Raw genomic sequence first — 16,226 nt, forward strand, 5'->3', positions numbered from 1 at the left:
AGGAAATGCTTCAACATCTCACGCTGGGGACTTAGACCACTGTTCTTTTTTCTCTCATCTTTGTGGCATTGGACCATGAAGGCTACCACAGAGCTGTCCTGCATCTTCTGCCACGTACCAAACCCTTATCCCAGTCCTGCCTATGAAAGTGGCAGATCCTATGGCCTTGGATTCTTATTTCAACCACATGGCCCCCAGGAAAACTCAGACCACATGCATGATCGCTCTAATTGAGCACCACACATATGCGATTAGCAAAATGCCAAATTGGTCCCTGGGCCTGCATATGCAGTGGATGCGTCCATGGGACATTTCAATAAACTCAACCTTGCACGCCAGTGTGTTTGCTTTCCCATTGGGGTCCCAGGCCGGTTTGCTCTCTTGATAGTACCAACCAATTACCACAAAACCCTCAAGATCACTGACACTCAAAGTATGCCATCATCCAAAGCCCTGTCCCTCATCTTGCGCAGCCTCTGCTAGCTAAAATTTGGCAGCTCGGATCTTGGTCTGGAAATCAATTGTGGGGCTATTGTGTGATGATCTCTTTGAGTTATGTCAGCCAAGCATCTGCTGTGCACTCTTCTAACACTCAGTGCCGTGCATTCAATCCCATTTGTCCTGTCCGCTTGAGAGTGTGCATCCAAGTAAAACAGAGTTTCACCTTTGCTACTCCTTCACCAGATGTCTGGTCCTGCACTGATTTCCATTCTCTACTTTGCCTTCTCCTCCTTCCAGGTTTTGTGAGGCCTCTTTCTGTGTTTGGAAGAAAGAGACCACTGTTCGGCAACTGTCCTGAGCCAAGGGCTGGGTGAGTCCATATTAATCTTGCTTTCTACATGGCAGCGAGTGAGCGAAGTTTGCACTGGTACTCTGCCAGCTGGACATTGATAAATCATCACTTTCCAGACATAACTCACAGACATATGATTCTTGCTTAGCTTTTTTATCTGTACAGCCATATTGGGAGGGTTTACCCGAAGACTCCAGTATTGCCATTTTGTTGATACCTCAGTTGCAGTCTTTCAAAAGTTAATGGAATTGATTTACATATTTTGGGATTTGTATGAAAATAATGTTAATTTTCAAAACATACTGAATATAGATACAAACCAGAGTTGTGATTTTCAGGTGCCAATTTGTCAGCTCTACGAGAAAAAATAGAGAGAAAGAATGTAAAATAGCAGTCCAAAGTGATGAAGGGGACAGGCGAACCCTTTAATGTTGATGCCTTCATCAACAGCAGGAACCATGCAATAAGTATTGGAGCAATGATATTTCCCCCACCCTAGATTTCCCTTGTTCATGTGGTGACCGTTCCTCCCAATGACACATACTGGCCAAAGTTGGCATTTCAAGAAGTACCATTTCTATCTAGGAAAACACAAGGAAAACCAAACAACATATTTACATGCAGGCTTGGTTCCAATCACAACTAGAGGCATTATAGCTATGAGAACACTACTGCAGCCTTGCTAGTCTATGGAGAATCAGGTGCACTTCTATCAATGATGAGAAAGTTTAATCTTCTGATCATTTTTTGTAAAGCAATTTAACCCATCCAAGACTGCACCCCATGATACCCTGCACTTGGGATTTGACTGAAGGGAAAAGACAATCCACAAAACATATGTCCCTACATCTTTATGGCGACTTTTACAGTTCATTTCAAAAACTGACTTTAAATCGTAACCTGTACTCTCTTGAAATACTGAGGCCTATTACGTATTCAAGTTTTGTCAAAGAATCCATTCACTTACCACACTCCCTTCATTCCATAGAAGACATAACACCAGGATTTGCTGAATCTAGGGGAAAGTCATAATTTCATGGTGTGAGCTATGAATTGAATTCCAGTCTGTTATTGTCGAGAGTAATTGACTATGGAGGATTTCACTCTTGTGCACAGAATGTGAAGGTGGAGGAACTCTGAATCTAGGAGGGGCTTGCTCTGCTTCTAATGGCTTCATTGCAGCTCAGGTGCTGATCCTTTGAAATGGATGTCTGACTTGGGGGGAGGGAAGAGCAAGTGCTTGATACTAGGCCCAACCCTGGGAAAAGGCTTACTGGGCTTGGTGCTTGGTGGTCTGTGTGGTTTGTAATTGTGCCTTGGGACATGTGGATTCTCATGACCTCTTCAAAGAACAGGAGCGCTTTCATCATATCTGACATCTCTTCTGTTTTTGACGGCAGCAATCTTGGACCTGTTCTTGGAGCAGTGAATTGAATACTTTCCTCAAGTGCACGTTGACCCTCCACAGATTTCTGCCAGTATCAGTGAGGCTCAATATGTCTCATGAATGTCTTTCGAGCCTGGTATTCTGTACAGAAGTCTCCATGCCAGTATTCTCCATTGTAGCAGAACAACTCTCATCAATGTGTTCGCATCTCTACACAATCCGTGCAGTCAGCTCTTCTGCCAACTTCTCTTCGTGCCTCCTATAAAGTCAACTTCTACAGGAGTGGGCAAGCCTGAAAGTACCTCAGAGCCTCACCAGTAAGCTGAAGACAGGCAGAACTTCCACTGTCTGCCCTTCCAGTTTCTGGAAATTGACCTATGAACTCAGGCCATTGGGCAGCAGCAGTATCTCGAACATACACAGCTTCCTAAAAAGGAGACATAACCCAAGTTTCACAGAGGGCAGCAGCCCCTCCATGACAGTGATCCAACCACAGTGTTCTGCCCAGTTACCTTGGATCCACCAGCCACAACAAGCCACGTGGGACAAACCTACATTCCACCTGGATTTTAAGTGGTAACTGCCTTCCCCAGGGGTTGCTGCATCTTGTCTGTGTTGGGGGAGGAGCTTCATCAGACGAGAGGTTCCTAAGGTAAGTGTAATTCTCTCCATTAGCATCCCATGGTCCTTTATTTCCTTCCCTCTTTACTTTTGTGCAGTTCTCTATACACAGTACAAACGGAGGGAAGTGTGTCCATGTTAAGTTTATGGATTCACACGTCCTTAACCTTTTTAACAGTTAACAGTACCCAAAGACCCACTATAGGAATCTTATGTTTGCATAACATCCATTCACCCAGAATGCATATCTGTCTGTTGCATTTCTGCTGAAACACCCACACTCTCAGAACACGGATCCATTTGTTTCATGGGGGCTGAATTTCCATGAAATGAAAAAAATCCCAATGTACATTTTACTGTCTGTCTCTTTTGCTCTTAGTACAGTTTTGCAGAGCTAAATTTCTTTGTATTATGCATATGCCATTTATTCTCTTCGTAGGGTGGAATATGCCATTAATTCAAACTGTTGGAAGGCTTGTAAGACTATATCATGGACTATGCATCCATTTTATTGAAAATAGGCATTTGGGTTAGGTTACAATGTTCTCTTATGAATCAATATTTATAAATATTAATGCACTCATCTGTTTTCTAAATACAAATGTGTTGTGTACATGCAAGCATCGATACTGTGTCAATGCTTGCTGAATGATCCTTGACATCACCTTGAGTATTTTCTTGTGAATTATCTTGATTCCTTCAGATATGTCAGTCAACCGTACGCTTCTGGTGTTTGTTTGTTTGTTTTTTGTTTGTTTTGCAAACACATTATGCCATGTATCTCTCCGTTTGCTTCAGAGAATCATATAAGCTGATTCACAAATAAAGTGCTGAAAATCACCTATGTTTTCCTGCTTCCTACTCCCATCTTTAGGATTTTGACGTCCCTTTTGCCCACCTTTTGTTTATTCTTTGAAACTGATTGCACTTCTTGCCTTTCCAATGATGGTTTTCTTATTTCCAGACCATCTTTCTTGTTTTCTATTCAGGGTAGAATTCTCAATCTTTCTTTTAGGATAAGTTTTCAACTGCTGAAATCTTTTTAGTTTTGCCAGTCTGTGAAGTTCTTTACCTCTGCCGTTATTGTACATTTAGGCCTTGTTGCGCTGGCTACCCTGGATTGCAGCTTTTTCTAATTCAGGTTTTGGTCTATGTCTTTGCCCTGCTTCCTGTCCTGCAATGTTTCTGTCGAGATATCAGCTGAAACCCCTCTGAAGGTTCTGTTATGACTATGTTGTTATTCTCTAAGTGCATTTACAATCATTGGGTTTGATCATGAGCTTTGATGATTTGAATGACAACACTGCTACTTCTAGGACTATTATGATTTCGTCTGCTTTGGATGATGTGTGCTTCCTGGTTTTGTATAGATGATTGTTTCTTGGCTTTCAGCAAATTTCAGTCTGATTTTTTTTGAATACCTTTTCTGACCTTTTTTATTTTTTCTTTTATTATCTTTCTTTTTCATCTGGGAATCCTATATGTCCTAGTCTTGCATCCTTTGTCTTTTCCCAGGTTTCAACAGCAATGTTTTTATTGGTTTTCACTTGATTTTCGATATCATCTTTTTCTGGCGGTTTTGTGTTCTCGTGTCTTCTCAAACACTTTCAAGTCCCTCTTCATTATCTAGTCTGCCAATTCCTGTCTTTCACTGTGCTATTATCTTACCCATCAAATTTCTTTTTGTTTTTAACTTATTATTGATTCTTAATCATTTTGTAATTTTGTTTCATATTCCAGTGTAGAGCACAGTTTTTCTGTTATGCATGGGCATATATACATTCATTGTCACTACTCTTCATTGTCAGCCAGCACAAAATCATGTATATATTTCTGTGTTGTACACAGTACAATCTTGGATATATTTTCTACATTTGGATATCCCAGTCCTTTCCCACCCTCATTCCCCTTTGTCCAGAAATTTGTATTCTATGTCTATGTGTCTGTCTCTGTTATTTATATATAAATATATATATATATTTCCACATATGAGTGATCTCATATGGTATTTTTCTTTTTCTTTCTGGCTTAATCCACTTAGAATGGTATTCTGCAGTAACATCCATGTTGCTTCACATGGTATTATGTTGTCGGATTTTATGTCTTAATAGTATTCCATTTTATAAATATACCACATTTGCTTTATCCAGTCATCTGTTGATGGACGTTTAGGCTCTTTCAATGCCTTGGCTATTGTAAATAATTCTGCTATGAACATTGGGGTGCAAGTTTCATTTTGAAGTAGGGTTCCTTCTGTATATTTGTCCAGATGTGTTATCCTGGGTCATATGTTAGGTCTATTCCTAATCTTTTTAGGAATCTCCATGCTGTTTTCCACAGTGGCTGCACCAAACTGCATTCTCTCCAGCAGTGTAGGAGGGTTCCCTTTTCTCCACAGCCTCTCCAGCGTTTGTCATTTTTGAACTTTTGAATGATTGCCATTCTGACTTGTTTGAGGTAATACCTCATTTTAGTTTTGATTTGCGTTTCTCTGATAATTAGTGATATTGAGCATTTTTTCATATACCTATTGATCATTTGCATGCCTTCCTTGGAGAATTGCTTATTTGGGTCTTCTGCCCATTTTGGATTGGTTTGTTTGTTTTTATTTTTATTAAATTGTTGAGCTGCTTATATATTCTGGAGATCAAGCATTTGTCAATTTCATTTGCAAAAATGTTTTTCCCATTCCCTAGGTTGTCGTTTTATTTTACTTACGGTTTCTTTTGCTGTGCAGAAGCTTGTAAATTTTATTAGGTTCCATTTGTTTATTCTTTCATTTATTTCTATTGCTTGGGTTCACTTTTCTAGGAGAATATTTTTCAGATGTATATCAGATAATGTTTTGCCTACATTTTCCTCTAGGAGGTTTATTTTATCATGTCTTATGTTTAAGTCTTTGATTAATTTTGAGTTTATTTTTGTGTATGGTGTAAGGTAGAGTTCTAGCTTTATTGTTTTATGTGCTGCTGTCCAGTTTTCCAAACACCATTTGCTGAAGAGACTCTCTTGATTCCATTGAATATTCTTGCCTCTTTTGTTGAAAATTAGTAGACCAAAATTTTGTGGGTTCATTTCAGGGCTCTCTATTCTGTTCCAATGCTCCATATATCTGTTTTTGTACCAATACCACGCTATCTTGATTAGTGTAGCTCTGTAGTATTGTCTGAAGTCTGGGAGAGTTTTTCCTCCAGCCACTTTTCTTTTTCTTCAGTAATTCTTTGGCAATTCTAGGTCTTTTGTGGTTCCATATAATTTCTTCTTTTAGTTTAATAGATGCAGAAAAAGCATTTGATAAAATTCAATGCCAATTTATGATAAAAGTTCTCACCAAAGTGGGCTTATAGGGAACATATCTCAACATAACAAAAGCTGTTTATGACAAACTTATAGCCAGCATAGAACTCAATGGGAAATGCTGAAAACCTTCCTACTAAAATCTGGGAAAATTCAAGGTTGTCCACTCTCACCATTTCTATTCAACATAATCTTGGAAGTCCTAGCCACTGCACTCAGGAAAGAAAAAGAAATAAAAGAGATCCAAATTGGAAAAGAAGCAGAAGGAGTTAAAGATCCCTGTGCTATACAGAAGAAAATTGTTTTTTTAATCCAGTTTTTATATATTGTGGCCCACATTTGCAAATCACAAACTGACAAATTTATCCCTTCCCACTCGCTTTCACCCAGTAACCATAAGAATATTTACTATGCTTGTGAGTCTGTTTCTACTTTGTAGATGAGTTCATTATTGTCTTCCTTTTCTTTCATTTTTTAGATTTCATATATAAGTGATACCATATATTTTCTTTCTCTTTCTGGCTTACTTCACTTAGAATGATGATCTCTAGATCCATCCATGTTATGATTTTATTCTTTTTTATGGCTGAATAGTATTCCATTGTATAAATATAACACCGCTTCTTTATAGTGTCATATGTCAATGGACATTTAGGTTGTTTTCATGTCTTGGCTATTGTATTTTGTGCTGCTATGGACATTGGGGTGCATGTATCTTTTCAGTTTAGGGTTCCCTCTGGATATATGCCCAGGAGTGGGAGTGCTAGATCATATGCATGGTGCAGCCATTATGGAAAACAGTATGGAGATGTCTCAAAAAACTGAAAATAGACTTACCACAGGATCCACTCCTGGTCATATCTATTTCTGAATGATCTGAGTATAATTTACAGAAATCATGTCTCAAATTCAGTGACTATTTTTAAAGATATAGATTTTCTCTTATGCAATCACAATATATTTATCAAAATAGGATACTTAATACTGATTCAGTATTATTATGTATGCCACAGTTCATATTCAAATTGTACCAGCTGTTTTAATCATGTCCTTCTTAATTTTTTTCTTGGTCCAAGTGCAATCCAGATATTTGTGGGAAGGTTTTCAATTTTTCACCATTGAGTATTGTGCTAGCCGTAGGTTTGTCAAAAATAGCTTTTATTAAACAAGATTATGTAAATTTTATTATGATTTGTTCTACTTCTGTGAAATATGTCCTGGGTAAATTGATAGGGATCACCTTAAATATGTAGATTGCCTTGGGCATATGACCATTTCAGCAATATTGATTCTTCCAATCCAGGAGCATGGGATATCTTTCCATTTTTTTAAAGTCTTATTTAATTTCCTTCATCAGTGTTTTATAGTTTTCTGTGTAAAAGTCTTTCACTTCCTTGGTTAGATTTACTTCTCAGTATTTTATTACTTTGGGGACTATTTTAAAGGGGATTGATTCTTTATATTCTTTTTCTGTTGATTCATCATTAGTGTAAATAAATGAAATTTATTTTTCAATGCTAGTCTTGTAACCTGCTATCTTGCTGAATTCTGTGATTATTTCTAGTAGTTTTTGGGTTTTCTATATATAATATCATGTCATCTGCATATAGTAACACTTTTACGTCTTTTCCAATTTGGATCCCTTTTATTTCTCTCTCTTGCCTGATTGCTGTGGCTAGGACTTTCAAGACTACATTGAATAGGAGTGGTGATAGTGGGTAACGGTGTCTTGTTCCAGATTTTAGTGGGAAGATTTTGAGTTTTTCACCATTGAGTACTATGCTGGCTGTAGGATGTGTAGACGTATTTTTGATTTAGCGTTCCCTTTGGATAATTGTCCAGGAGTGGGATTGCTGCATTATAAGTTATTTGTATTTTTTGTCTTTTTAGGAATCTTTATACTGTTTTCCACAATGGCTGCACCAAACTGCATTGACACCAACAGTGTATTAGGGTGCTCTTTTCTCCACACCCCCTCCAGCATTTTTCATTTGTGGACTTTTGAATGATGGCCATTATGACTAGTGTGAGATAATATCTCATTGTAGTTTTGATTTACATTTCTCTGATAATTAGTGATATTAAGCATTTTTTCATGAGCCTATTGGGCATTTATATGTCTTCATTGGAGAATTGCTTGTTTAGGTCTTCTGCTCATTTTGGGATTGGGTTGTTTGTTTTTCTTATTAAGTCATATGAGCTGTTTATATATTCTGGAGATCAAGCCATTGTCAGTTTCATCTTTTGCAAATATTTTCTCCCATTCCATAGGTTGCTGATTTGTTTTGTTTATGGTTTCCTTTGCTGTACAAAAGCTCGTAAGTTTAATTATATCCCACTTGCTTAGTTTTACTTTTATTTCTATTGTTTTGGTAGACTGCCCTTGTAGAACATTGTTGAGATGTATGTGAGATAATGATTTGCCTATGATTTCATCTAGGAAGTTTACTGTGTCTTGTCTTATGTTTTAGTTTTTAATCCATTTTGCATTTATTTTTGTGTATCATGTAAGTGAGTATTCTAACGTCATTGATTTATATGATGCTCTCCAGTTTCTCCAACACCATTTGCTGAAGAGACTCTGTTTATTCTGTTGTATGTTCTTGCCACCTTTGTTGAAGATTAATTGACCAAAATTTTCTGGGTTTATTTCTGGGATTTCTACCCTGTTCCATTGATCCGTATTTCTATTTTTGTACTAATACTATGCTGTTTTGATTATTGTAGCTTGTAGTATTTTCTGAAATCTGGGAGGATTATTTCCCCAGCCTTAGTCTTTTTCTTCAGCAATGCCTTGGCAATTTTGTGTCTTTTGTGATACCATATAAAATTTAATATGGTTTGTTTTATTTCTGTGCAGCATGTCCTAGGAAATTTAATACAGGTTGCATTAAATCTGTAAATTGCCTTGGGCAGGTGCATGGGATATCTTTCCATTTTTTCAGGTTTTCTTTAATCTCCTTAATCAAAGTTTCATTGTTTTTCATTTATAACACTTTCACCACCTTGATTAAATTTATTATTAGATATTTTATTACTTTGGGTGCTATTTTAAAAGGGAGTGTTTCTTTACATACTTTTCCTGATGATTCATTATTAGTATAAAGAAATGCAACCAATTCTTGTGCATTAACCTTGTATCTGCTCCCTTGCCAAATTCTTTTATTAGTTTTAGTTTTGTGTGAAACTTTAAAATTTTTCTGTATACAGTATCATGTCATCTGCATATAGTCACAATTTTATCTCTTCCTCTTCCTATTTGGATCCCTTTTATTTCTCTTTTCTTACCTGATTGCTGTGGCTAGGGCTTCCAAGACTATATTGAATACAAGTGGTGAGAGTGACAACCTTGTCCTTTATGAAGATTATACTGTATAGCACAGGGAAATATATACAAGATCTTCTGGAAGCTCACAGCAAAAAACAATGTGACAATGAATATATGTATGTTCATGTATAACTGAAAAATTGTGCTCTACACTGGAATGTGACACAACATTGTAAAATGACTATAACTCAATTTTTAAAAGTTAAAAAAAGCTTTTATTATGTTGAGATTTGTTCCTTCTATAACCACTTTGGTAATGTGTTTTATCATAAATTACTGTGGAATTTTATCAAATGCTTTTTCTGCATCTATTGAGATGATTGTGCGTGTCTGTGTTTTGTTTTTTTTTTTTTCTCTTGTTGTGATGCATTACATTGATTGATTCATGTATGGTGCATCATCCTTGTGTTCCTGGGATGAATCCAAATTGATCATGGTGTATGATCTCTTTTATGTGCTGTTGGACTCTGCTAATATTTTGTTGAGGAGTTTTGCATCTATGATCACCAGTGATATTAGTATGTAATTTTGTTTTTTTGTAGTACCTTTGCTTTTGGTATCAGGATAATGGTGGCTTCATAGAATGAGTTTGGGGGTACTCTTCTTTTTCAGTCTACTGGAAGAGTTCGAGAAGGACTGTTATGAGTTCTTTGTATGTTTGGTCGAATTCCTCAGTGAAGCCTTCTGGTCCTGGACTTTTGTTTCTAGGTAAGCCTTTTATTTCTAATTCAATTTGATTTCTCCTGATTGGTTTGTTCAAGTGGTCAATTTCTTCTTCATTCAGTCTTGGTGGACTCTATGTTTCCAGAAACTTGTCCATTTCTTCTAGGTTATCCATTTTGTGTCCTTATAGTTGTTCATAGTATTCTCATATGACATTTTGTATTTTGTGGTATTGTTTGTAATTTCTCCATTTTCCTTTCTTATTTTGTTTATTTCTGCTCTCTTTTCTCTTCTTCATGAGCTTGGCCAAAGATGTGTCAATTTTGTTTACTCTTTCAGAAAACCAGCTCTTGGTTTGATTGATTTTTTCCATTGTTTTTTAATCTTTAGTTATTTCCTATGTGATCTTTCTTATTTTCTTTCTTCTGCTGACTTGCTTTTGTTTGCTCTTGGTTTTTCTAATTCTTTTAGCTAGTAGGTTAGAATGTTTATTTGAGATTGTTCTTCTTTTTTGAGGAAGTCCTGTATTATTATAAGCTTCCATCCTAGGACTGCTTTTCCTGCAAAGCATAGATTCTCTGTGGTTATTACTAGTAAAACTTTAAATAGATGTTTTCCAAGAGCAGTTTAACGTTCACATCAAAACTGAGAGGAAGGTACAGAGACTGCCCATATGCTCTGTCCCCATACTTGCACAGCCTTCCCTTTTAGGCCACTTTGGTGGGGGACGTTTCTATCTGTTACTGTTGATGAACAAATAATGACACATCTTTATCTCCTGAAGCTCATGGTTTTTATTTAGTTTCACTCTTGTTGTGTATTCTGTGGATTTGGACAAATGTGTAATGACATACATCCGTTATTATAGTATCAAATGGAGTATTTTCACCAGCTTCAAAATCTTCATTGCTTGTCTATTCAGCTCTCCTACCCAAAATCGCTGGCAACCACCAATCTTTTTACTGTCCATATGGTTTTGCCTTTTCTAGGATGTCACATAGTTGAAATCATACAATATGTAGCCTTTTCGGATTGGCTTCTTTCACATACTAATAGGCATTAAAAAAAAAAAAACAGGCATTCAAATTTCTTCCATGTCTTTTCATACCTTGATGGCTCATTTGTTTTTAGGATAGAATATTATTCTATTGTCCAGCTGTACCACAGTTTATTTACACATTACCTAATGAAGAGCATCTTGGTTGCTCCCAAGATTTGGATATGATGGATAAAGCTGTTCTAAACATCTATATATTGTTTTTTGTGTGAACATAAATTTTCAACTCCTTCGGGTAAATACCAAGGAGTGCAACTGCTGGATTATATTGTGCATGAGTGTTTAGCTTTTTAAGAAGATGCCAAACTGTCTTCCACAGATTCCCTACCATCGTGCATCCCCATCAGCAGTGAATAAGAAGTGCTATAGATCCACATACTCACCAGGGTTTGGTGTTGTCAGTGTCCTGAATTTGGGGTGTTCAGATATGTTTGTTTCCATTTGCCTAATGACATATGATGTGGAACATTTTTTGATATGCTTATTTGCCTTCTGTGTATTTTCTTTGGTGAGATGTCTGTTAATGACTTTTGACTACATTTAATCAGGTATTTTTGTTTCACTGTTGAGTTTTAAGTGTTTTGTGTATATTGAAGATAACAGTCCTTTATCAGATGTGCCTTTTGAAAATATTTTCTCCAAGTAAGTGTCTTCTCTGTCATTCTCTTGGCATTATCATTTCTCTGGCAAGTTTTTAAATTCAGTTATACTTTTCAACTTCAGGTTTTCCATTCCTTTTTTTTAAAGTAAGTTCTCTCTTATTATTTTCTATTGGATGAGACATTTGCATATCTTCCTTTAAAATTTTAATCATGATTTTTTGTTCGTATAAGAGTTATAATGTCTAATATTATATCTATAATATCTAATATCTGTGCTCAGATATTGAAAAATAGTATTCATTTGATTTGTACTTTTATTCTCCTTTAGTATGGAACAATATTCAGCATTTCTTTTCTTTCATGATCTTATGATTTTTGAAGAACATATGTCATTAATTTTACAGTGTCCATTTTATATTTTTCTGATATTGCCTCATGAATAGTTCCATGTCATGTATTCTTAGCAGGAGCACAACAGGTATCAGTGATGCTATGTTCCTCCCAAGGTGTTATTTTAGATGGCACAAGATGTCAGTTTTTCCATTTATGGGTGATGCTAAGTTCATCACTTCATTAGGTGGTGTCTATTAGTTTTCTTCCCTATAAAGTTCTTTTTTCCCTTTGTGACTAACCAGTAACTTGAGATTATGTAAATATTCTGTTCTTCATCAAAATTTCACCCACTTTTTTTAGCATCTATTAATTTGAGATTATGTAAATATTCTGAGATTATCTAAATACTCTGTTTTTTTTTAATACTTATTCAATTTCATTTTTAGTGATCAGTTTGTCCTAGTGTTCAATTTCTTCTTGATTCAGTCTTTGTGGACTGTATATTTCCAGAAACTTGTCCATTTCTTCAAGGTTATTCATTTATTTTCCATAAAGTTGTTCACAGTATTCTCATATGATATTTTGAACTTCTGTGGTATTTGTTGTAATTTCTCCATTTTCCTTTCTTATTTTGATTATTTGTGCTCTGTCTTTTCTCTTCTTTGTGAGCTAAGCCTGAGGTTTGTCAGTTTTATTTACTCTTTCAAAAAACCATCTCTTCGTTTGATTGACTTTTTCTATTGATTTTTTAAATCTCTATTTTATTTATTTCCTCCCTGATCTTTATTGTTTTCTTCCTTCTGCTGAGTTTAGGTTTTGTTTGCTCTTCTTTTTCTAATTCTTTTAGTTGGTTGGTTAGGTTGCTTATTTCAGATTGTTTATCTTTTTTGAGGAAGGCCTTTATTGCAATGAACTTTCTTCTTAGGACTGCTTTTGCTACATCCCATAGAATTTGTGTGGTTGTGATTTTTGTCATTTGTCTCCAAGTAATTTTTAATTTCTTCTTTGAATTTAACACTGACCTATTGGTTTCTTAGTATCATGTTGTTTAATCATCATGCTGTCATTTTTTTCTCCTATGTTTTGCTGTAGTTGATTTCTAGTTTCACGGAATTGAGTTCAGAAAAAAATGCTTAAAATAATTACTATCTTCTTAAAATTGTTGAGTCTTCTTTTGTGCCCAAGAGCATGATCCATCCTAGAAAGTGTTCCATGTGCACTGGAAAGGATGTATATTGTAATTTTGGGGGATATAATATTCTGAAAATATCAACCAAGTCTAATTGTTCTATTGTATCATTTAGTTGCTGTTTTGCCTTTATCTTTCTGTCAGGAAAACCTGTCAAGTGATGTGAATGGGGTGTTAAAATCTCCTACTATGATTGTGTTCCCATAGATTTCTCTCTTTATATTTGTTAGTATTCACTTTATGTATTTAGGTTCTCCTATGTTTTGTTCTTATATGTTAACATGTATATTATCCTCATCTTGCATTTTGTCTTCAATCATTATATAGTGCCCTGTTTATCTTTATTTATGTCTTTAGTTTTTAAGTTATTTTGTCTGTAATCAGTATTGCTACTCCTACTTTGTTTTTTTTTTTCCATTTGCATGGAATATCATCTTCAATCCTCTCATTCTCAATGTATGTCTCTTCTTCTCCCTAAAGTGTGTCTCTTGTATACAGCATATTGTATGTTCTTGTTTTATTTTCCAATATACCACTCTGCCTTTTGATTGGAGCATTTAGTCCATTGACATTATAAAGTAAGAATTGATAGACTTGTATTTATTGCCATTTTGAACTTAGTTTTGCAGTTGATTTGGTATTTCTTCTTTGTTTCTTTCTTTTTCTTTTTGTGGTTTGATAATTTTCCTTGTATTATCTCTGTTTTATTTTGTGTGTGTCTCCATTGTTAGTTTTTGTCATGTGGTTAATCTGGTTTTTACATATACTAACCCATTACTATATCTGTTTGTTTTAAACAGATAGTGAAATAAGTTCAAACCATCCTGCCAAAAACAAAAAGAAACAGAAAAAGAAAAGTAAAATACTCTTAATTTTCTTGCTCCTTTCTTCCACTCTTAATGATTTCGACGTCTCTCTTACAATTTCATGTTTATCCTGTTGTTATTCATTGTAGTTATCACCTTTCCAATTATGTTTTTTTTTTTTTTCCTTTCAGTAGAAATCTGGCCATCCTGATTATAGTATGCCTTGGTGTGTTTATGTTTGGTTTCTTCTTGTTTTGGACCCTCTGGGCTTCCTGTACTTGGATATCTGATTGCTTCTTTAGGTTTGGGGAGTTTTCAGTTATTTTTTCTTTAAATGCCTTTTCAATCCCTTTTGCTCATTCTTCTTCTTCTGGGACCCCAATTATGCATAAATTGACACAATTTATATTATACCATATGTCAGTTATATTGTTTTCATTGTTTTATTTCTCTCTCTCTCTGCTGTTCTGATTGGGTAATTTTGTTTTCCGGTCTTCTAAGTCACTTATTTGTTCCTCTGCATGATCTAGCCCACTAGCTCTCATTTCAATAAATGGGTTTTCCAATTTTATGTGGCTCCTCTTTATAGTGTTAATTTCTTTTTTTGACATATTCTCTGTCTCTATGTACAATTTGTTTTAGTTCCTTCTGTACTGTGATCAGTCACTTTTTGAAATAATGATGTAGTAGACTATCAAAGCCTGTTTTATTGATTATTCTTTCAGGGAATTTCTCTTGTTCTTTTAATTGGGAGTGATTCTTTGCTTCTTTATCTTGCTTATCTTTCTCTGGCACTATGGATTATGAAGTATCAGTTATCTACTCTGGTCCTGAAAGGTTTTATTTATTCATTTATTTATGTGAAGTGGATGCAGAAATAAAACTATAAAAAAGAAATGTAAAATAAAAAATTGAAAACAGTGTATAATCAATAACAGAACAAAACAAATAAAAATCAAATTGAAATCAATTTTAAAAATTAATAAAAATATTTTAAAGAAAAATTTTAAGTTAATTAATGAATAAAATATTAAAAAATAAAAATTAAAGAAAATATGGATATATTTCTCTATAGACTGTGTGCCCTTATAATTTTGTTGAGAGTTCTTTCTTACTTACGAGTAGTTGCCAAGTCTTCCTTCCTTCCCTTTTGCCTGTTATTACTTTCGTTTGGGATGTGGCCAGTGTTCTGGTGGCAAGAGCATGCCCTGGCTATTTAGTGGGGCCTTCTTTTTGTTCTGTTGTTGTCACCGACCCTATCCTCACCCTGCTGCCTGAGTTCCACTCACTGGTTCTAGAGGCCCACCAGTCATGTCCCTGGCTCAGTGAAAATGGCCTCACTAGCCCTTGCCCCTGCTCTGTGCCAAATCTCTGTTTTTTATTCAATTGTATTAGAAGCACGAGTCCACAGATTCACCTTTGCAGAAAGTTTCCCTCTGCCTGGGGCTGTAAACAAATCTCACTCTTACCTATGAGGTTGCCGAAATGTAGGTATAGCTTCAGGTTTGAACCCCACTTTCACTTGGGAGCTGCACACTGGAGAATATGGTAGTTGTTGTTAAGCCCTGCCTCTCTTCTCACAAGGATACACCAATAATGGTGCCATGGGTCTGCCGAGACAAATGCTACAGTGCCCCTCTCCCTATGGCACACCTGCAATGTTGCTTTGTGTGTGTGTGTGTGTGTGTGTGTATTTTATGAGGGACCCAGGCTTTTCTGATCTGTATATCCCCCTAGCTATGACACACATCTCACTGAAGTCCCCCAAGCTTGCCTCAGTACAATTGGCCCCTGTCCTTTTCCTGGCTCAGGCAGCCTGTCCTGTCCCAACCCTGCTGGTTGATGTCTATGCCTGGGGATTACAGGGATCCTTTGTGCCCACTTAACTTAGTTCTGTCGGTCAAAAGCCATTCCATCCAGATCCAAGCCTTGGAAGTTCCCCTTCCATCCCACTGACCTCTCCTTTGGAGTGAAGGAGACCCAGCAAATGAAAGCTATTTCTCTTTTGCCATTTTCTCCCTGCAGGACCAGTTCCCCACTATTTTCCTTTCCCTTCCTTTTTTTCTTTTTTTCCTTTTCTCCTACTTAATTGGCAAAGTATTTTGTCATTTGAAGAAGGCAATGTTCTGTCAAAGTTCAGCAATTCTTCT

At 35.9% G+C, this 16,226-nt stretch overlaps 1 protein-coding gene and 1 long non-coding RNA gene across 9 annotated transcripts in view; one reads left to right on the forward strand and one right to left on the reverse strand.

Annotated features, from left to right (window-relative positions):
• Positions 1 to 16,226, reverse strand: part of LOC141573439 (junction-mediating and -regulatory protein-like) — a 189,095-nt gene that overhangs the window by 93,618 nt on the left and 79,251 nt on the right. The window lies entirely within an intron of this gene.
• Positions 1 to 16,226, forward strand: part of LOC141573441 (uncharacterized) — a 58,369-nt gene that overhangs the window by 10,242 nt on the left and 31,901 nt on the right. For 6 of the 8 annotated variants that reach the window (XR_012499135.1, XR_012499136.1, XR_012499138.1 and 3 more), the window contains 2 exons: positions 739 to 811; positions 2,194 to 2,832. This is a non-coding gene — a long non-coding RNA (uncharacterized LOC141573441). Of the gene's footprint in view, positions 1 to 738; positions 812 to 2,193; positions 2,833 to 10,038; positions 10,135 to 16,226 lie in introns of all 8 variants that reach the window. The other 2 variants (XR_012499133.1, XR_012499137.1) reach the window with 1 other exon arrangement.

This window comes from Camelus bactrianus, chromosome 15 (genome assembly GCF_048773025.1).
Source record: "Camelus bactrianus isolate YW-2024 breed Bactrian camel chromosome 15, ASM4877302v1, whole genome shotgun sequence".
Classification (NCBI taxonomy): Eukaryota; Metazoa; Chordata; class Mammalia; order Artiodactyla; family Camelidae; genus Camelus; species Camelus bactrianus.